Genomic DNA, 22,819 nt, shown 5'->3' with positions numbered 1-22,819 from the left:
ATTTGATTAATGAACGTGATGCTAGGATTTACGTATATTATTATTATTTATTTATATTTTGTACAGACAGATAATATTCAAGACCATACTTACCTGGTAGGTAACTTGAGATTAACACTGTTTATTGTTTATTAGAGAAATTTAAATACGGTTCACACGCAGAGAATATTATTGAAACACATGTAATTGGAATTGTCATTATTAATTCCGGTATTTATTTTAATATGACGTATTTATTTTCTTTAATGACCGTGTTTAGGAAAGGAAAAGCGAATCTTAATTTGTAAGGTTTTGATCAGAATTTGCCTTCCTAAATGTGATTCGTTTCTCAGTATGAAATATTATATTAGTTCATTGCCCAGTCTGTGTATTCTCACCATAACAGAATTGAACACGAAGTTATTGTTGATTATTAAATTTCATAATATTTAAAAGATTCGCTTTGACGTGAGATTGACTTTGGGTCATGCAATGGTTGGTAAACACTAGTCAAAAAATTTTACTTACATTTTATCTTAGCATTCGATCAGTTTTGATTGAGGAAAGCGACAATAAACATCTCGATTACGATTCCTGTAATTATTGATATCTAGATTATGCTAGTTTATTTGCTAATCAAAATTGAATTTCTCAATAATCTCGAGTAATATAATTTTGGATAATAAATTAACACCCATAAATTATTACTTTTATAATGTATTCATTATCTTAATCAATATGATTGTGGTAATTTTATGGCAGTTTTTATAATATGACTTGTCGTGAATTGTGACTTTTTAACGCCTATGATAAAATGAGGGGGCAACTATTAGGATCTTATACTTTATATTTCTATACATATTATATCATCACTAAACATACTGATTTCGGTTGTCTGTGTGACCCAATTTAAGTGTCGTTTTCAAAATTGGAATTGATTTCGAGAAGGATTCTGACAAGCGATAAAGTAGGTACCTACATACTTAGAAAAAATCTCTTTAAATTATTCGTAATCCGGTTAAAAACGGCATTGCAGGTCTTTCTCCAGATAAACTTTTAGCAAGTTCACATAACACGTGTTCATGCACCAGCATTTATTTGCCTTGATAATATATAATGACAAAATGCGAAAAATTAGATTTTTTATGAACACTTGTTCAGATATCGTGATAATATATTCATATTTTACTAAAAGTTTAACTAGAAACCTATTAATTCGTTCATTACGGGTAATGACCTGCAATCCCGTTTTTAACCGGATTACCAATAATTTGAGAAGATTCTTAATAAATTAGCAGTTCTCCTTTTGTATGATGAGGATTGGTCGAATACTGGAGAAACTATAGAGGCGTTTGTGGTGTAAAAGCATGAACGAACGTACTTTTAAAGAGGTGATCGATTTACCTAAAAGTTTGATTTACAATTCACACAGCATCCCCAAAGATGATAATACCTAGTTTCAATACAACTTTTCACAACTCTATCAAAAAGCTTACCTGAACAACTTTTTTACCTGATCAATTGTTAAGGTATGTCATCTAATACTCTAAAGCAGGCCAAATCCCAAAGACTATTTTGAAGATTATTTGTATTTACTGTCCCTGCATCATTACGTTGGTATTTTATATGTATTTACTGTCTCTGCATCATTACGTTTGGATTTTGAATTTGAATGAAACCCACCCATCATTCTTCAACAGAATTAATTCTTCCTCCTTTTTCTAGACACTCCTTTGCGGGTCTTTTCAAATAGAAATATAATATTATCATGCCTATTCATTGTGATTTGGTAGAGGTCTGTTAATGGCCATTTGACGTGCTCGAATGCTGAATGGGTTGCGTGTTTGTCAACTCCAGAGGTGGTTAAGCTTCACATGTTATTATTTTGGGTTGGGCTATTAGTTCAGGTATTATATAATCATAGATAAAATTGACAATTAAACCTACCGAATATTATCATTCTGGTTTTCTTTCGTTTCCCCTATATGAAGCCAGAATAGTTTGCGATATCAGCATTATACGTAAATAATGTAACTAGTCTTTACAGTCTTTACACTTCATACACCTGATGGTGGATGCTGCAAGGCTGTTCGAAACGATGGCTCAAGAAGGATGAAGTACAACATGGCTACTTACTCCTAAATCAAGTACTATTTGGATATAAGAATAAGAGACAATGATGAATTGATCGAAAGCAAATAATTTTTTGAAGTCTTGAATATCTTGATTATGCCCATGGCTATCACAGGTTTAATTCATTCATGGGTAAAAAAGCACCCGCCGTCTTTATGGCCCATGGCGACCACTTAAAATGCCTTTGGCGACACATTTTAAGAATTGCCATTGGCTAGAAAAAACACTCCCGAGTGTTTTTTAATCCTGTCTGGAAACGCCGAACGATTATATTTTGAGAGAGATACCTACTACAGCAATTCCTCTCATTTTTTTTTCTTAGAATAACTATTCATTCGTCCTCTAAGTGTGTAGATTTTGCTTTTGTAGTCATGTCGCTACATTTTGTCCTCACTCTTTTGTTACATTCATAATTTATGGAAGAGCAGAAAGCCTATAAATCATAACCAGCTTTAATATTAAAATTTTTAAAAACATTTCAAAAGCGGATAAAAATTCATTCAAAATACTCGTATCTACAGATAAAACCGACACAGCATTCAACGGGGACTTGGTAGCGTGTTGGGAGTGTAATGTTTGGCGATGATTGTACAGGCTTTGTGTTTTTAAGGCCCCGGAACGAATGTTGGCCTGCCGTTACCGCGTTGTATTGCCGGCGATGACTATTTTTGGAAGTGATAATTTATTTATTTTGAGATGTTATTATTGCAAGAGTGCACGGTGCTGACGTTGGCTGATTTGATGAGGAATTTTTATCGTCTTGCACTTGCTTTCAATCCGCATAAAGAAATCGTTTATTTTGGCTTTTTTGGTGCACGTGCAATGTTCTCCATTCGGTCTCAGCGGTTATTTAAAATCAGTAAATTTGGTCCAGAAGTAAATATGATGATCTCTTTGTCAGAGCGGTCCTTGACTCTCTAGGAACAGAGGTCATGGGATCCATATCCGGCGTCGGAATTAACTTATAAAATTAACATAAAATATTATGTAGGATAATTTCAAGAGTTGAAAATACCCATTGAACCGTGCTTGTATAAGACCACCATTCAAAGTCGAGAACATTGCTGTAAATCTCTTGCGTTGTGTTTAATTACCATATACTACTTCCAAAATTACGTAACGTAGATGTCATAGTTCCACTGGAACTCTTATGCTATCACCTATCACAAAAAAAATACATTTCCTCGAACGAGAACACCTATATTGATTAATTATTAATTTGTGTTTGTTTTTGTTTCAGGTAATTGACTCTCGCAGACATTTTGGTACCTAAAAAACATATTTCGACGTGGCATCACATAAATATTTCTGTAAGTACGCTAAATCATATGAAACACATGTGCCAGGAAATTTTGCTTTTTGCTTTTTAATGTCTTCCAAAATACCCAGACTGACTTCTTTATCAGTACATTTCGCTCAGAAAGTGTACAAAATCATAAACAAGTCAGACATTTTAATTCAGTTTTAGTAAGTAAGGTTTTATATTTTTTATTTCTGATTCATCCCGTGTTTATCGTCTGACAGGAGAAGAATAACATCCTGCCGATAGCTAGCAGTTATTTTTCAACTTGGCTGCAATGTTTATTAGTAGATAATTATTTTATTTCTATTTTCAAACATGTGCCAGATAAGATTATGTGACAGATATCCTGGACACTGGACATATAACATGTCTCTTATAGATTACATGCAATTAAATGAATTGGAGCTCCAGTTACATAACTCTTCGTTAACTCAATTCAAGCAAGAACGTATTAGTAAAATCTCAAATGTTTCTAGAGGAATGCCTCGAGAAGTTACTAATTCATCGTCTAAAAACATAAAATCTGGTGCTTACGTCTAATTTAAGTTGTAAAACGTTTTATAAAATTTTCAAACGAGCTTTCATAAAATCTTAATCTTAAATATAAATAACTTAAATCCGTAGGAATTCCTTTAGAAACATTTCAGGGTTTAGTAATACGTTCATCAGAAATAATTAAAATGTGATCGTCGAGCAAACCCCCGTCATTAGAGTCTTTTGTCGCCTTAAAATGCATGCGACTCTTTTGTTCCCGGTAGATTAAAAGTATTAATGATAGTGCAACAATAGAAAATGCATTCTCTCAAGGTTCGCGTTGCACCCTAATGCATCTCGCATTGAACTGTCAGATTCATCCTGCTTTTGATTGAGATAAAATTACATGGAATACCTTCAAACCAGCTTCGTAAATTTATCTTTCATGCATAATGTATAACCTTTTAAGACGTGGTCGTTAGTCACATTGAAGGATCATCAATTAATGCAGGTGCTGATTATTTATATAAATGGATTAATGTGCTCTTAATCCCATTTATCTTAATTAATGAACTTGTTCTTAATCCAAATTATTTTAATTAATTCGTATTCTTATTCCTTACGCTAATTAATTCTTATTCATTTATCGTTAAGTTAATATAATACAATAATTATTATCAGTCCAGATCATTATTTTAGCAATGCATTTGGATTTTAAGAAAGCTATATATGTACCTAACTAGTAATTCGATTAATTAGATTTCCAACTTCCTGTCAATGTAGGGTTGCCATCCGTCCGGGTTTCCCCGGATTTGTCCTAGTTTAGAAAGCGTCCGGGGAGCGTCCGGGCGGGGTTTCATTTGTAGTCCGGGTTTGCCAATGGTTTGCCAACGTGGAGAGAATATTCTCATTGATTTCACAACAATGGACCTAAGAAAGAAATTTACTAAACGTAGAAACAATCTCGCCAGTAATTAAAATTAAATTCAATTTCCAAGAATACAGCTGCATTGATTTTTACAAATTCCTTTTAAAAAGGGGAGATATTCTAAAAGCTATCGGAAAGAGTGATAAATACAAAAAAACTGAAAAGTAAAAAGGCAAGAGGCTGAGGAAAAATCTTTAATAGCTGGATAATCAAATAATGTACTTACAAGTGCTATAATTTCTATTCATTTTTGTAGTTAAAGTAATGATTGTTTTTATTACGTAAAAGAAATGTAGAATTTTAATTTTTTATTATTTCATAGATTTCTTGAAATTACAATTGTTATGTTTTTTTTACAACCATACTAGGCTAATGCCCGTGTTAAGGTAATATGGCTGTTGATTAAAATTTAAGGTGATATAAATGAGAATAGTTTTGGATATTATATGTTTTAAATAATTAACAATGTAACTTACATTCCAGTAAGTCTAAACTCTAAAAAGGGTCAGTTTTGTTGCTTAAGATTTAAGAATACTGAATTTAGTTCATATTATGTTAAGAGGTATTTTGTTGTGTAAATGGCTGCTGATACAAATTTAAAGAAGATAATTATTATTCAGTTAAAAGAGTTACCTCAAAAATTGTAAGACTGAATACTAAAATGGTCTCAATATTTTTATGATTTTTGTTTAAAAATTTAATTGAATTTTGTTAAGTTTAATATTTTAATAAGGCTTAGTTTTCATTACAGTATATTAATATTTTTTGTTTTATTTTAAGAATGAAAAAATTCTAACTGATTGTGAAAACAATGTGTAACAAACTGTAATAAGATTCTTTTTTGATAGGTACATTTAAAATGATGATAAAAGATGACAAAATTCAATTTTAAGGTCTGAAAATAAATAAAAAGGTGATTTATGACATTTTAAACTGTTTTTATTACACTGATTGTGCTTAAAAAAACCTGTTGAAATGTCCGGGTTATGGGCTCTAAAATCCGGGGTTTTCACGCCTCTTGTCCTGGTTGCCAAATTTTAGAGATGGCAAACCTATGTCAATGTGATCTTTTGAAAAACACTGAACGATGTCTTATCTATTACCGCCCTGTCACACATTAAAAAGCCCTATAGCTCATGATTGAATTGATTTTGCGAGCTGAAGATAGTGGTGTTCAGAATGCTTACCGTATGCACGTTTTTTGTGATGCACTTAAACGGTTTTTCTGCTTTTTTGTTCAAATAGTATAATAATAATAATATTTGGATGGTTTTTATAGCGCCGTTTTTGTGCAAAACCACCTCAAGGGCGCTTTACATTACGAACTATATACAGTACAATACTTAAGTATATTTATTTTCATATACTCACCACCTAGAATTCGTGCTGCAAGGTCTCCATCTTCTATCTTCATGTCACCTGTTACTGTTCTTCATTTTACCTTACTTAACTTCACTTTATTTTGGTAATATTTATATTTTTTGTAATACCTGCATCAACTGTAAAGCCCCTGAGGTGATATCTCACAAAAGCGGCGCTATAAAAATTGTTCAATATTATTATTATTATTATATGTATTTTAAAAGTATCTGAAAGCTGTTCGAAATATTTTCCACTAAGGCGAACAAAGTAGGTAATTGAAATTGCAGACAAAAAAGCCAGAAAAAAAATTCAATCGCATCTTGGAATTGAACTCGGGACCTCTTCTTTGTCGGGGAAGTGCTCTAACCACTGAACTAAGTCAGCCACATCAACTTATGTTGTTTTTAACTGTATCATACATACTTCGATATCATACATAGCCATCAACATTACCTTCATTTTCTTAACGCATATTATTTTTCTTAACTGATTTTTTTCTGTGTTTTTGTTTTTTGTATTTTTCATTAATATTGTCTTGAATGATTAAATATTACTATTTAAGGTTTAAAAATAATCCACTATTATTTTAATTAATTCTAACAGTGTTAGATAACCACGTTCGAAGTGACAGAAGTATTTTATCGTTGAATTTTATTGCAATATCATATTCGTACAACAAGACAAAATCTTATAAAAGATAGAAAAATAAAAATGTTTCATTTTAATTGAAATTCTAAAATAATAAAAATATTATTTAACTTCCAATTAAATTATGTTATTTGAAAGCTTTTTTACTCGATGAAACCTGAATGACGAATCCTTAAAGCATAAGGAAACAACGATGACACATCTATTTAATTTCTCGAGAAGCTTTCGAGCTTTCTCCCTAACATTATCGAGTGACTCATTGTCGCCCGAATACTTTACTCGAATAAAATATTTGTAATGTGTTTTTCAAGATATTATTATTATTGTTTATTAGAATGAAACGTATATTTTCCACGTGTTCTACGTCGTATCGCATTAAATATTGCGAATTTTACTATAAAACAGTAAGACTTGCCGTTTGAATAGATACCTACAATTTACTCCAATGAAAGAGCTAAACCCTTACAGAAGAGAATGTTTTTGTTTTAATTTTCTTGTGTAGATATTGCTTTGTATTTAATTATACACCATAATGAAATAGTTCAGTAAAATTCAACTTTTTTTTTTGACAAATAATTTGACCTATTATTTGAGATAAGTTTTTAGATTCTCACGGCCAAAAGCATTTTTGTTGTTTGGTTTTGGGGTGTTATGCCGACATTTTTTTTGGGGTGTTATGATGGACACTGCAACGCTGTCCGAAACGTCGGCTAAAGAAGGAGTTAGCGCACCACGGCATAACACCCCAAAAACAAACAACAAAAATATCATTTGAGAGTTATTTTTTTAAGGCTCTAAGGCTTTCGAAGTAAACGGTGTATCCAGTTTAAAATAGAAGCATTAACTACGAAAAATTAATGTTGTTAAAATTTTATGATGCCAGAGCTCAGAAATATTTACAGCATCACAAAAACAAATGTCTGCTTTATACTAAAGATTGAATACAGTTCCAGACAGAGCGGTGTGTGTAATATTACATTTGCGCAGACATTGTGCGGGGTAAACGGGGTGCACCGGGTATCGATCGGCGGACCCCTGCGTTGGCAAGCGGCAGCCTCGGGTCCTTCCCCACAGGCCCACACCACCCCAACACACCCCACCCCCACCGCAACAGCTGCGCCACTGACTGCGCCCGGACAATGAACGCAATCCCCAGATGATGATGAGAAAAATGATCCCTTGAGTTCGGTATTTAAATGATATGTCTCGCTTAAGAACGATCTTGCTTCCGGGGATATGAATTTTACACCCTAGAAATTTGAATCATGCTGCAGCAAAGCTTCTCTCTTTCTGTGTCGTGGGGCGTTTATGAGAAAGAGAAGGAGGTTACAATAATTAAGCCTTAAACGGTGATCCTCCTAGTATTAAAATTAACAAATCATTATAAGCAATAATTACTCGCCCGAAATATCCATACTAATTGAAAATACCTAAAATAGACTAAAAATAAATGCCGCCGACGGGAATTGAACCCGCACCTTCTGGTTGCTGGTCAGGTGCTCTGAACCACTAAGCTACGTCGGCTTATTCCCAACCCGTCAAATAATTCAATATGTACTAGGATTTCATTCAACAATTATGTCTTATTATATATTTTCACCTGTAAACAACCAATTTTATTTTTGTAGGAAAGGCTTTGTTAGTGTTGAATTTCCCCCTAGATGGCGTCGAGACATATTATATATACATTTGTTGGTGAAATATTTTGACTTGTCAAATATTATAATTTTTTAATGATAAACTAATGTTTATAAGACAAGGTTTTTTAGGCATGGCGCAAAGGATAACAAATTATTATAAGCAATAATTACTCGCCCGAAATGTCCATACAAATTGGAAATATCTTCCGAGTAATTGCTTATAATAATTTGTTGTAACTCTGTGCCGTGCATAAAAAACCTTGTATTATAAACATTAGTTTATCATTAAAAAATAACGTAATAAAATTGATCTTATCTTATCAAATGACAGGTAATCTCTCATGTCATGTATTTAAATACTTCTGGTTCCAGGGAAATAAATGTTAGATAATAATTAATTGTAGTGGAAATGGATTATCACACGGAGAAAATTTTCTAATATGAAATGTTGTTAAATCATTAAAAATCTTGTCAAATTATTCGTTTTCCTGTTATAAACGGGACTGGATGTCTATGAAGAATGAATTGGCAAATTTCATAACCAAACAACAGTACATCACGAATATGTTATGAGGAAGTCGGAACACGTGTTGTTAAAAATAATAATAATTTCGCATCTCGTCCCTAACACGTATTCAAATATATCCCGAATGACTAATATTTTATCAGGAAATGAGCATGCAGTCACATTTTACCAGTACAGTGATAAAAGGCCGTACTCATTTTTCTCCGTGCAGATCATAATAAAGTTGTATTATTTCCAAAGATATTAGAAGAACGAGATGTGCTATGAGCAGTTCATACTGTGTGGAATTGTTTTGACCAGTGTCGCCGGTTTTGTTCAACAAAACTACTGCACGCCTTCGCTTACGCTAAGGTATCCGCACTAATACATAGAACAGATTTCTGTGCGTACACGTCCCGATAGTATTCAAAGTACCCTAATTAGGTAGTACTCCGCCTACGGTCCGGCGGCCAACATAGCATATCTCGTTCTTCTAATATCTTTGATTATTTCTGTTTAATGCGATTATTTTAGGGAAATCGCAAAAGAGTCGGTGAAAAATGACCGGTCGGTGGTTTCCGCTGATAGTGGTTGTAGTAGGAGATTTTTTAAATGTTGTCAGGTTATTCGTAACCCAGGAACGTTAATCTTTCTTAATAAAAAATACATATTTGAAATAAGAATTCAAATAATTTTATGGTACTGGTAGGTACTTTATCGCTAGTCTGAATTCTTAACACAAACAATTGCAATTTTTAAAATGCAAATTAAATTAAAAACAAATTCGAGTTCATTAGAACCAGAGTTACACAGTCAGACAGACTCACAACCGAAATTAGTATTTTTTTATTAAACTGCAATGAACTGGATTAACGCAATCCTAAAATGATGAGAAATATTCACTAACGCTTTTTCCCGTTTTTCCATCCTCTTTTCTATTATGTTTGTCTTTCTTTCGATAAAGTAAGGTAATTCAATCAACACGCTGAACGTAATACACTCACAGCAATGTTTTTAGAAATAAAATGTCGTACTCCGACGGATAAGAGATTGTAATGCTCGTTAATTAAATAACTAATGTAAATTATCTACGTATAATATTACAGTCTGGTCGTCTAGTCACACACCTCCCATTTCCCACCCAGTCTAGCTGCAATAATTGAAACGTCTGCTTGAATTGCAACCACTTTCTCACGTTCATGACCTCTAGCCCGACCGTTTTGCTGCATTTCCTACTTCCAACATAAGTTCCTACCTACAGTAAAACTCACGAGAGATCCGTCGGAAGCCATCGCGTGCATCACTTATTTGTATATTTTTTTAAATTTTTGTTAAATTAGCATACCAATACAGAGTGCCTGCCAATTAGGCGTCCTGCTCTTTAATTGTGATTTACAATGGGCTGTTGATTTAAAAAATTTATATTGTTGTTTTGAGAAAATATTATATTATTATAAATTATCGAATGATTGCCAGGGATCAGTTGTTTGGACACATTATTTATATTGCATGAAGCTATTTACATACGTAACAGTACGTTCATCGATTTCTTTTTACATTTTATTTGAAACATTCGAACATTCGAAATCTACAAATTGTCCTTTTCGTTTTCGTGTAAGACCTAAGAAATAAATCTCACTGAATCATAATATTGTAACCAAAGTGCCTTATGCTAACGGTAGGTGTGTACATTATAATAATGCTCTCTGGATTTGTGGGTATGCTCTTATCGTGATTGTGGTTTTCTCCAACTCAGTTAGCAGCTCATTATGGTTAGATACTGTTAAACTATGCTTTCTCGTTTTATATAAGTGTTAATTTATAATCACAATTGGTAACATTCCTTATACTAAATCAGGTAAATATACTTATTTTCATCAAATATATATTTATAATGGATCATATTACACTTTACCATAACGATTAACGATTTAATGTTTTTTTTTGTGTCAGCTTCAACTTTCGAACTGTGATCTGACGTCACGAAACTTGCATAGTTCTTTTAACGGGAATTTAATTGCCGAATCAAATTATCAGCTATGGGTCAGTTAGCAATGGATTGTCAATCAGATGGACCGCCATCCATTGCACAGAATCAAGTAGGTTTATCAAGTATTGTGGGGCTCCAGCCCAGAGGTGGTTCCCAAATTCAATTGTTGGACGTACTTTAGATTTGTATAGGGTGAGCCGCTGGTTATTATTGAAGAATATGCTAGCCCTATACAAGATGCCCAGTTACTTGGAAGCCAAAAGTCCCGATCCTTGAGCCGGTTTGATATACTTACTTCAAGCATTTCAATGAAGTCTTTATTGGGGAGGGTGCTTCCATCTAATTGCACCAGAAAGTCATTGATCTCCCTCTTTGCCGAAATCAGACACGCTTGGGTTTTGGAGGCATTGAAACTGACCAAGTTTGCCTTACCCAGGCACAAACCTTTTCAAGGTGGTGGTCAACTTTTTGTCAAAACTTCCCGAGCTGTTAAGATATCATAAGTGGAAGGGGGCTTTTCAAAAAGATAACCTTCGTGAACGAACCGTGGCAATGAATTGGTGCACTTTCAAAGAGATTGTTGATGCGCAAGAAAAACAGCTTCGGCTACATCACAGATTCTTGCGGCACCCCCGCATTGATTTGGTCCGGAGAGGAAGAAGAGCCGTCAACTACGGTTTGAATTGTTCTTCCTTTGATATTTCCAGTCCAATTTTCGTAAGTATCCTTTCATTACGACGGATAGGTTTATAATATATGTTTTTGCTTTAATCTTGATGCATAACTTAATTTCATAGAAATAAGCTTACTGATAATCATTTTATTTTGCTTAGTTTCTATCACTTATTGATTACAGAGTTGCTAGTTGTTTGCTAGGCTTTAGGGGTATTGGTGACTAGATCTACATAGTCAGATACTTCCTGACCCTCCTCTCCCCCATCACCTTCACTTTCCCACTCCCTTCAACCTCACCTTTTTTTTAAAACTCCGTTATGTAATATCTTCAACGTACAATTTTACAAGTTTTAATTTTATTATCATTGCTCACTTAGATAAAAGACAAGTGAAAAAAACAAATTGTCCCAAAAAAATTGACTTTCGAAGTATGTTGAGTATTGAAAAACACTCCTCAATTGGAGATGCCATAGCCAATGTCAATGGGTGACTGTTGGTAGCACTTGCGACTATCGTGCGGTTTATCTCAATAATATCATCTTCTAGTTAATTTACACAAATGTCCTTTCGGAGTTGATCCAGATCTCGTGTAAAGAAAAAGCTCTCTTTTTGTTTTTGTTTTTTGTGCATTCCCAGCCTCTTAGTCATAAAATCAGCATCGAGACCCGCCTCTGGTCTCGGGACCATTTTCCTCCCGGCCTGCCAATGTCTGAGTGGATAATGCGATCGGGGCACATCTGTCACTCTGCGGCTTTATTTATCGACTGAAATATTGAACATTTTAAATTTTCAGCAGGCTCCAATTATTTTAGGACTGAGTGATTGGTCGGATGAACCTCGTTTCGTGTGATTCATCGCACATAATTTGTGTCTAAATTAGTTTTCTGTGAATTGAATGATGCAGTTTTGTTGATTTTGGCCAAAATTTCGTCTTATCCCATATCATTAAAAAATTTAATCAAAAATACTTCAGAAGATTTTATGGATTTGTTAGTTGTCGATTATGTGTAGGTACGTAAATTTTCGTTCAAAATCATAATCCTAAAGTTCTTCACCGATTGCTTAGAAATTTTGACTCAACTTTGCATTCAAATAAGCGTGTGTTTTATATGACAATATTACATAGATGTCACATGTGAAAGGTAAAAACATGTTTTTTTTTTAAATCAGAATCTGTTGGATGTAAATACAACACACGCTATTCATTCTCTATCTGCACAGACAGACTGAGATAATAGTAATGAAATAGTTTATGTAGCTGGGTTTTATGCGAAAAGATCATCAGAGCTTTTGCTAAGATGCTTACATACGCGCCTAACGCTGAAGCCGGTGGTAAATTCTGATGGTAATGCAATGTAAATTTGTGCCCGAAATTTCTTTCGAGTTTTTCCCATCTTATATTAATCAAAGCTCCAAAAAAAAGCATTTTTGAAAAATACGGTTTTTTGATAAATTCTATCACCCTTTCTGCAACTAATCACCCTATAAATAATATGTCTTTGGAATTTATGTTGACCTCCAAAAATTCATTGACGCCACGCCGTGAGTAATGAAATGCACGAAAAAAAAATAGAAAATACAGGGGTAACTGATCCTGCTCTCCAACTTACCAAGTCGTATCCAGAACAATAGAAAACAATATGTTAGCATGGGAGACAAAAACAGTCAACTCAAATAGCATTAACTATAGAGTTCCTCAAGAATCCTTACTGGGGCTACTCTTACTCCATATATATATATATATATATATATATATATATATATATATATATATATATATATATATATTTATTTATTTATTTATTTATTTATTTATTTTATTTTAAATGCACATTTACAGTTATACATAACCAATAATAAACATACATTTTATTTTAATTTATTAAGTAATAATAGCGTTTTTGAACTGGTGAATATTAAGTTGGAAAATATCTATATCAGGGGACAGGTAATTTAGTAACATAATCATTTTTCCGAGCGGCATTACTAATGGTAAGTTGGTTCTGCATTTTGGAACGACAAAGGTTCTGTGCCTGCGCGCTCTTGTATAATTGTCGGGGACATAAAACTCAAATTTTTCTATAATATCGGGAATACAGACGTTACCATTTAGAAGTTTATATGCTGTTATCAGCAAAGCAGTTTTCCTTCTATCGGTGAGGCTATTAATACCCAGCATGCCGGACAAAAAGGCTGATGGATATAACCAGGGATAATATCCGAAGTCTCTAAGATATAAATATCTCAGAAACTTCTTTTGTACTTTCTCTATCATTTGAGAGTAAGTTAAATCCATTGGTCCCCATATTACAGAACCACTTTCCAAAATGCTACGTACTAAACTATAGTATAGCACACGAATCGCGGCCGAGCTGCAAAAATGTCTGGAGTTGCTTAGCACAAATCCTAGCATTCTTAAAGCTTTGTTGCATATCGTTTCTATGTGGACGTGAAATGTTAAGTGCGTATCAAATGCGATTCCCAAATCTCTTGAAATAACAATGTGCTGAAGAGATGAATAAGACATTTTGTAGTTATAGTAAATCGTTTTGTTTGCCTTGGTGTAGCACATAATGGAGCATTTCTTAATATTAAACCCTAATTTATTGGTATGACTCCATTCGACGATAGAATTTATATCACTTTGTAGCTGCAAGCAATTTTCCAAAGATTTTATTAAAAGGAATAGTTTCATGTCATCCGCGAATAAGAGAAACTTGGAAAATTTTATGCAATGGTAAATGTCATTGATAAATAGCGAGAAAAGTAAGGGTCCAAGATTCGACCCCTGTGGAACTCCAGAGTTTGTGATGAAGTTGGAAGAGTGGAAAATACCATAAGTTACGTATTGTTGTCTATTTGAGAAATAACTTACAAATAGACATAGAAGTTTCGCTGAAAATCCAAATTGGTCGAGTTTATTTAGGAGAATAAGCGGATCTACTGAGTCAAAGGCTTTTGCGAAGTCATTGTATGATACATCTACTTGATTGTTACTATCAAGAGCTTGAGATATGTACTCCGTAAAAACCATTAGATTAGACACAGTAGATCTGCCAGACCTAAAACCGTGTTGCTGGTCAATTATAAAGGGTTCAACTTGGGTATAAATGCATTTATGAATTATTAGTTCAAACAACTTGGCTGGAGAGGATAGGATCGCCACTGGTCTATAATTAGAGACTGAAGCCTTATCACCAGTTTTATGTAACGGTGTAACTTTAGAGATTTTCCACAGGTCTGGGAATATTCCGGAGTTAAGTGAGAGATTATAAATATACGCGAGAGGTGTTAATAAGGGCTCAAAGCATCCCTTTAACACGAATGACGGAATAAGATCCGGTCCAAAAGAAGTTTTGGATTTTAATTTTTTAACAGCAGCGGTGATGTCAGTGTTTGTAATATTTTGAATATCAACATTCTGTGCTTTTGTTGGCGTATTTTTTCCAGGTATAAAAGATTTCAAGTCCGCAGCTTCCTTACTATAAGTTGATTTAAAATAGTCTGCAAATGCTTCTGGAATATCTGCTCCTGAGAAAGACTGATTATTCCAAGTAACATGGTCAACAAACCCGCCATCACTTCTTCTGGACGAGATATACTTCCAGAAAGATTTGGGATCGCATTTGATATTTTTTTCAATAGAATTAATATATTGCACATGTGCTAATCGAATACTGCGTTTTATTTTTGTTCTAAGTAGACAAAACATTTCCCGGTCACTCACCATTCCAGTTTTCTTCCATTTTTTGTAATGTTTGAATTTGAGTTTTATGTCGCTAACAATCTCACTAGAAAACCATTTAGGATATTTTCTACCATTCCTCGGAGTGCGCTTAATTTTGAAACACATATCAAAATATTTATAAATTATGGAATAGAAAAAGTGTGTCGCTAAATTAACATCATTTATGTCCTTCAAAGGTTGCCAGTCATGAGATTGTAAATGGCAATAAAGAGCTTTAAAATCGCCATGTTCGAAGTTCCATCCTCGCCTAACACTATTATCAATATTATTCCACAAGTTTCGTGTTTGACAATTGGTTGTGTTTTTGTTCGGCGAAATCTCTATACACAACGATGGATGATAAGCGTCTTCTTTAACTAGTGAGTATAAGGATTTATATACTTTTAAATCAATGTTGCTGATAACAATGTCCAGCGTGCTTCCCTTCACATTTGTAATAGAGTTGCTTTGTTCCATTTGGAAAAGATTCATAAAATATATGAGATCCATTTCGGTGCCTTTGTTACTAGATTTTAGATTGAAGTCGCCTATTATAATAATCTTTTTATTGATTAAAAAGTTAAAATTCTCAGTAATCTTATCAAAAAAATCGGTATATGTTTTATTTGGCGATGCCGGTGGAATGTACACAACACATATGTAAATAACACCAAAATCATTTAGGCATGTCTTTATCCACATATTCTCGTCTTTACTTTCCAGATAGGTAAGTCTCTGGGTTTGAGTTGCACGGTACTCCTCCTCCCCTTGAATGTCCCGAGGTTCTGTCCTTTCTGAACACGTCATACCGTTGATCGAAGAGTTGACTATTGTAAATGCTGTCGTTAAGCCATGTCTCTGATAGTAATATAAGATCGTTGTTCTGTATTATTACACTTTGTAGGAAATCATCGGTTTTGGATCTTAATCCCCGTACATTTTGGTAAAAAATTGTGCAAGGGAGAGAATTCACTTTTAGGGGGTTCTCTAGTCATTTCGCGGCGGCATTTTCATTCACTTTGGTCCGGTTTTGATTATCATCAATAGGATTTTGTTTTGGTTTTAAGTACCGATAATGTCTTACCGGTACTCCTCGAGGCCATAAATCTTCCCGTAAAAGTTTTTCGTATAGATCCTCCGTTACACCTATACGGAAAGCTGCGTATTCTTGAGAATGTGCGATGAATTTTTCTATTTCACTTTTTGTTATTTCGTTTTTCTCCAGATGTGCCCGGATCTCTTCTACTGTTGTGTCCTTATGTAATCTAGACACGATAATATTCTTTATTCTTGGATATGATTTTATACTCGAAGACTTATCGGAGTTACCGATAGTTAAATTCTTCACTGTGCGTTGTCTGCGTTTAATTTTTACCCAATCTTCCGTATTAGGAGCGGTTTTTGATTCCGGCTCGGAAATTGGAACGTGTGGTTCCGTGGCGTGCGTTTTGGGGATCGCGCCGCAAAAAGATGCGGTTTCAAATTGACCGGCGTCATTTTTTGCTTTGGTGGCCGCTCTAGTTCTCATCCTTTCCTTGGTTTGCGTTACTGCTGACAGGGTAGCGGGCGCGGTGTGCGGTGCAGCGGGGGCCGCTACGTCAGCCCAGCGCTGAGTCGCGGGATTTGTAGGTAGTGCATTTTTGTTGTCACTTTTGCTTGTTACCTGCCGATTTAATGTCGCTTCCACGGCCTTTACACGGTCCAACAACTCGTTAATCGTCCTACTTTGTTCGAGAATGATGCTCTTCAGCTCTAGGAGCACGACGTCACTCATTATTCGATCCAGCAGTGAACAAAATTCGCGAAAAAAAATTTTTTTTAATGACAGCGCGACAGTAAGACGTGCGTACCGTATCAGTGATAACGTTAACATATATATATCCCGCTACATTTGTTGCGTCCGACCCCTAAAAACTCCATAGCATTGCAGCGTCCACCGACTTACAGCGTCCGATATACGGACGCTGCAATGTTTTGACCTCAAAATTGGCCAGAACGATGCTTACCCCATGTAGATTGTATGGCAAAAATTTTTGTGGAAGCAAAAAATGTCTCAGAATGTCTGGAAACGAATATTGAACGTTTGACATTTTGCCGACAGGTTCGCTACACGATGTATATATCGAGCAGTGTATGTTTTTATTCATTTCTACGATCTTGCCGCGTCCACGAAGTAATATAATTTTCGATACATAACGACGATCATGCTGCGTCTACGCATTACATCGTTAGTATTGCGTCCTCAAGACCGATTACGAGTAGATATTATTTTATATACATAACGACGGTCGTGCTGCGTCCACGCATTACGTCGATAGTACTGCGTCCCCGTAGCCGCTCATGAGAATATACTATTTTTAACTCATAATGACAATCATGATGCTTCCATGCATCACGTTGATAGTATTGCGTCCCAGTGAACGATCACGAGTAGATATTATTTTGAATATACAACGACGGTCATGTTGCATCCACGCATTACTTTGATAGTATTGCGTCCCCCTGGCCGATCACGTTCAAATATTATTATGAATACATAACGACGGTCTTGCTGCGTCTACGCATTACGTCGATAGTACTGCGTCCTCGTGGCCATTCGGAGTACATTGTTAAATATTATTTGAGCGTTTGGTTGAGTAAATCATCAGATTTGGCAACATTTGGTTAATTTACAACGATGCCGCTTGATACTCAGAACTAAGAATCGTCTTGCGTGGTTTTTAATGCATAACGACGATTTTGCTGCGTCCACGCATTACTTCGATAGTACTGCGTCCCCATGGCCATTCACGAGTACATTTTTATAAATTATTTGAGCGTTTGGTTGAGTAAATCATCAGATTTGGCAACGTTGGGTTAATTTACAACGATGCCGCTTGACACTAAGAACTAAGAAGCATCCTGCGTAGTTTTTAATGCACAACGACGATCGTGATGCGTTTACGCATTACGTTGGTAGTATTGCGTCCGTTGTTGTTTTTTTTAAAGAAAAAGCGTTTTTTTGGGAGCGAAACCCGGTCGGCACAAAGTATAAAAAATAAAAGTGGTGTTTATAAAGTTATTGTTTTATTTTAAATTAAATATTGTTGTCAATTAAACAAACAATTTATAAGTTCCCGAATATTATCTGAATATAAAATAAATCTTATAGAATAAAATAAAAACCTCAAGATATGAATTGAAATCTAGCAAGAATATCGTAACACAAATTGTGAGGATTATTATTAATATATTTATAGAATTATAACTATATATTTTATCACACCTTCATAAATGCAATGAAAACTTTAACTTAAATGAAATCAACAAAAAATCAAAATATAGAAGAATACGTATGTGAAACATACAGCGAATGCACTAAAATCTAGAACAATATAATAAATCTCCTAACAATCTTGCACTTAAACATAAGGAGTATAATTTGAAACATGGACGAACTTCTGGTATACCTATGTATTTAACATTATGTCCACAACCAGATTTTTTAATACTATCCGAGGCACACTCGCATGCAATACATAAAAATATACCAAGTATTCCAAACTACAGACAATATGTCACAAATTATCACAAAAATAAAAGTAGTGGAATTGTAGTCTATGCTAAAGAAAAATTTACTGATATCAATGTTAACGAAATACCAATAATATGTAACGCAAACTGTTTGTCAATTAATGAATCTAAATAATTAGCCAATTAATATAATCGCATGTATCGAATACATAGCTCTATTATACCCTTATAGTCCAGTAGGTACCCAAGCGATTCCTTCAGAAACTTGATCAGGGTGCTTAGGCTGTGAACATCTTGGAATAATTATCGATAATAACATCAAATGGAAAAGTCAAATAAACTCCACAGCAGACAGAATGAGAAAACTCAACTTTATGTTTTTTTGACTTAGAAATACTGTATCATTAAAAATACTTAAAGGTATTTATTTTGCACTTGCACATTCTACACTACTACAATATGAAATCGTGGTTTGGGGGGGTGCGTATAAATCATACCTACGTCCACTTGTGACAATTCAAAAAATATTAATAAAAATCATATTTAAAAAAGCCATATAACTATCCAACAATAAATGTTTTCCAAGGTTTCCCGGTTCCCCTTCTCACAAAAATTTATGACAAAAATACTCGTACATTAAGAACTTCAATTACATAAAGATTTATTTGATAAAAATAATATTCCATAATTAATTTTAAGCTAAATAATTATTTATATTGGAGGACTAACCGTACCACTAGTTCGAACTACAACAGCACAATATCACTATTTATTTAACGGTATAAAATTATTCAATAAATTACTCCTGGATATATCTGAGGAAAATTATGACAGTTACAAAAAAAAACAATTTAAAATTCTCTAATACCACCTAATAAATTTTCTTATTGTTTTAAATTATTTATTTATTTATTTTATTTCAGGGAAATCAACAGTTTACAATGTGGTTCATTTATACACGTGTAATTTACCTAACTGAGAAACCAATTGCAGATTTCCGCAATATTCTATTCTATTATGTATGTAAAAATTTAAAAACTATACTTACAAGAACTAAAAAATATTAAATTTATCGAAGAAAGCAAACACTTAGTGGCTTGACATTATACAAAATGAAACAAATACTTTGTTTTAAACCACTTTATTTTTATTTATATTTCGTCGACCGGTTTGGATTGAACCCAAATATTGTATAAAATAAATATAAAGTGGTTTAAAACATAGTATTGTTTCATTTTGTAAAAAATATAACGTTATTCAAGAGGGAGATTATTATAACATGAGATTATTTTAACTGGAGATTATTATAACAGGAGATTATTAAAACAGAAGATTATTATAACGTAATACTACATAATATATGTCATTACATAATATGATAACATTTTATGCAGTTTGGTACACGTTTAATACATTTTTAATATAGTTTTTATATTTATTTTGGTTACATCGAAGATAGAATCAGAGAGAATGTTATTATACATATGTTGAACATATTCTTCTAAGACAAGCATTTTTATTTTACTAGATTACATGAGCGTGTGTGCCGTGTAGGTACTTTCAAATCAATTCTGCTTAATAAACTCCACATATTATGTTTCTGCTTATCATTCCTTGGTATTATTTATAACTAACCTGTTTTTATTACTTTTATTGTATTTTCTTGTAAGGCTATTAATAGTTTTTGTAATAATATTTGCAATATAAATATGTAAAAATATATTGTTGTCCTCTCCTAAGCACAAGCATCTTACTTATCAGAAAAGTGATTTAAATATTATTTAATATTATGTTGTAAATATTGTAACACTAAAGATGTTAAGAAATAAAAATTAAAAAAAAAATTATTTTGAACTTAATGGTATTAATAAGTTTAACTCATTAATTAAAATATTGCAATTTGAGGTTGAACTAATTAAGTTAAATATAAAAACAGATATTATTATATTGAATACGTAACGACAGAAGTTCTGCGTCGATGGTATTGTATCCTCGTGACCAATCACGAGTAGATATTATTTTGTATACATAATGACGGCCGTGCTGCGTCCACGCATTTCGTCGATAGTATTGCGTCCCCATGGCCGTTGGCGAATTTGTACATTTTTATGTATTGTTTGAGTCCTTGGTGAAGCAACACGCTAGATTTGGCAACATTCAGTTCATTTACAACGTTGCCACTTAGCACTCAGAACTAAAAAGCGCCTTGCGCGGGTGGACATTTTTGTAAGATGGTTTACAGTGGACGGTAAATTGATATCCCGACCTAAAAATGTCCGACCGCCCTCTGCAATGGAGCGAACTGGCGCGTTATGAAATGATACATTTTTACTAAGGATATCGTTGTAAAAAAATTGTCGCACGCCTGCGCCCAGTAGGTACGTTTGTATACAAGGTGCAACAAGATATTCATTAAAACTTCTCACTATCAATAGACAGTTTGTTGTCAGGTCTGGTGTGTTTCTGGATGTCAAAAAAATAAAACATAAATATATATACATATATTTTTTATATACCGCACAAGAGTCTCAAACGCTCCCGTCTGGAACAGCGAGACTGTGGCATCCCCAATCTGAGTACTAGGGTGAAGGTATTGGGGAGGGGAAGAAGATGAGGAAGAGAAATGTAGAAAAGTACCTGGCTATTTATATCTGGTCACCAAACACGGCAAAAGCTTGGAAATAACGTTTCCATTCGGAATGGTGGTCACACACCAGGGCGATACTGAGAGTATATTTCACTCTGGAACGTGCTGCAAACACACTTTATATTATGTTTAATGTATTAATTGTGAAATAACACAAACAAATAAAAATTTATTTGCGCACGCCGGGTTTGACCGTCAGATTACGGGCTTCGGATTGCGAGTCGAGAGTCTTATCTCTCAACCACAGATGCTGTAATTAATTAATTAATTCACTATGAACGTGAAAACTTCACTAGAAAAGTAAGAAATATTTTGTGTTGTTTATTTATTTGTTAATTTATTTATTACACCTAATGGACGTTTACATTCTAGTTTAATAGTTGAGTATCGCAGTTATTATAAATTCTTCAAAATTAAAACAATAGAGAAAATAAAATAGAATGAAAAAAAATAAAATTTTACAACAAAAGCGTATAATAAAATAAGATACATTGGTAAAAATGATAAGAAGTCTCACATAAGTAGATATTCAAAATAAAGAAAAGATTGCAAAAATTATAGATGTCTATTTGTCTCGATATATAAAAGAATTAAAATAAACAATATTTATATTGATTATTTTTAAGGTGAAATATATCCCCCATATCAGAATGTCATGTTATCCTAAGGGGTTTTATAATATAAGGGGCATAACAACGGCCTAAATGTACTTTTTGAAACTATCAAAACAAATCCAAGAGTCTTAAGGGCCTTATATACGGAAGACGCAAAAATTAAATCGACCTTCAAAACGCCATGTAACAAACAAATAATATACACTCGGACGCAAGAATAAATTATACAGTATGGACGTGAAACCTTTATTAGAATAGTCAGCAATATATGGAAGACGTAACAATTAAATTAGAGTGAACGGACGTGAAACCTATACTAAAAGGAACCTTCAATATACAAAAAATATACACCCGGACGTGAGTATGTACGTGACGCTAGAAATGTATGAAAGTGTAATAAACATCAAAACCTGCATTATTATGAATATTAAAAAAATATGATACTAGCGATTATCGTGAGTAAAACATAGTGCAATATTCACCAAAACAATCTAAAAAAAAGAACTAGAAGTGCTGGACGCCCAAAGACGGATTTACGCACGGACGCAATAAATGTTGTGGGACCTATATATATATATATGTATATATATATTAATAATATCTGTCAATTATACCTAAATGGCGAAATCTTCTAAGTAAATTATAATAGATATTATTTTGTCGATGCATGTAGCGATGTAA

The 22,819-nt window shown here is 33.6% G+C and overlaps 1 protein-coding gene and 1 non-coding gene across 2 annotated transcripts in view; one reads left to right on the top strand and one right to left on the bottom strand.

Moving 5' to 3' along the window:
- sn (fascin domain-containing protein singed) overlaps nucleotides 1-22,819 on the top strand; it is a 143,541-nt gene that overhangs the window by 28,431 nt on the left and 92,291 nt on the right. The window lies entirely within an intron of this gene.
- On the bottom strand, nucleotides 8,279-8,351 carry TRNAA-AGC (transfer RNA alanine (anticodon AGC)). Its single transcript has one exon. It is a non-coding gene; the product is annotated as a tRNA-Ala (tRNA).

Source organism: Hesperophylax consimilis, chromosome 12 (assembly GCF_061612785.1).
Source record: "Hesperophylax consimilis isolate HC1 chromosome 12, BYU_Hcon_1.0, whole genome shotgun sequence".
In the NCBI taxonomy this organism is placed as follows: Eukaryota; Metazoa; Arthropoda; class Insecta; order Trichoptera; family Limnephilidae; genus Hesperophylax; species Hesperophylax consimilis.
Note: the sequence above shows the minus strand (reverse complement) of the source record. Positions and strands in the feature narration are given on the sequence as shown.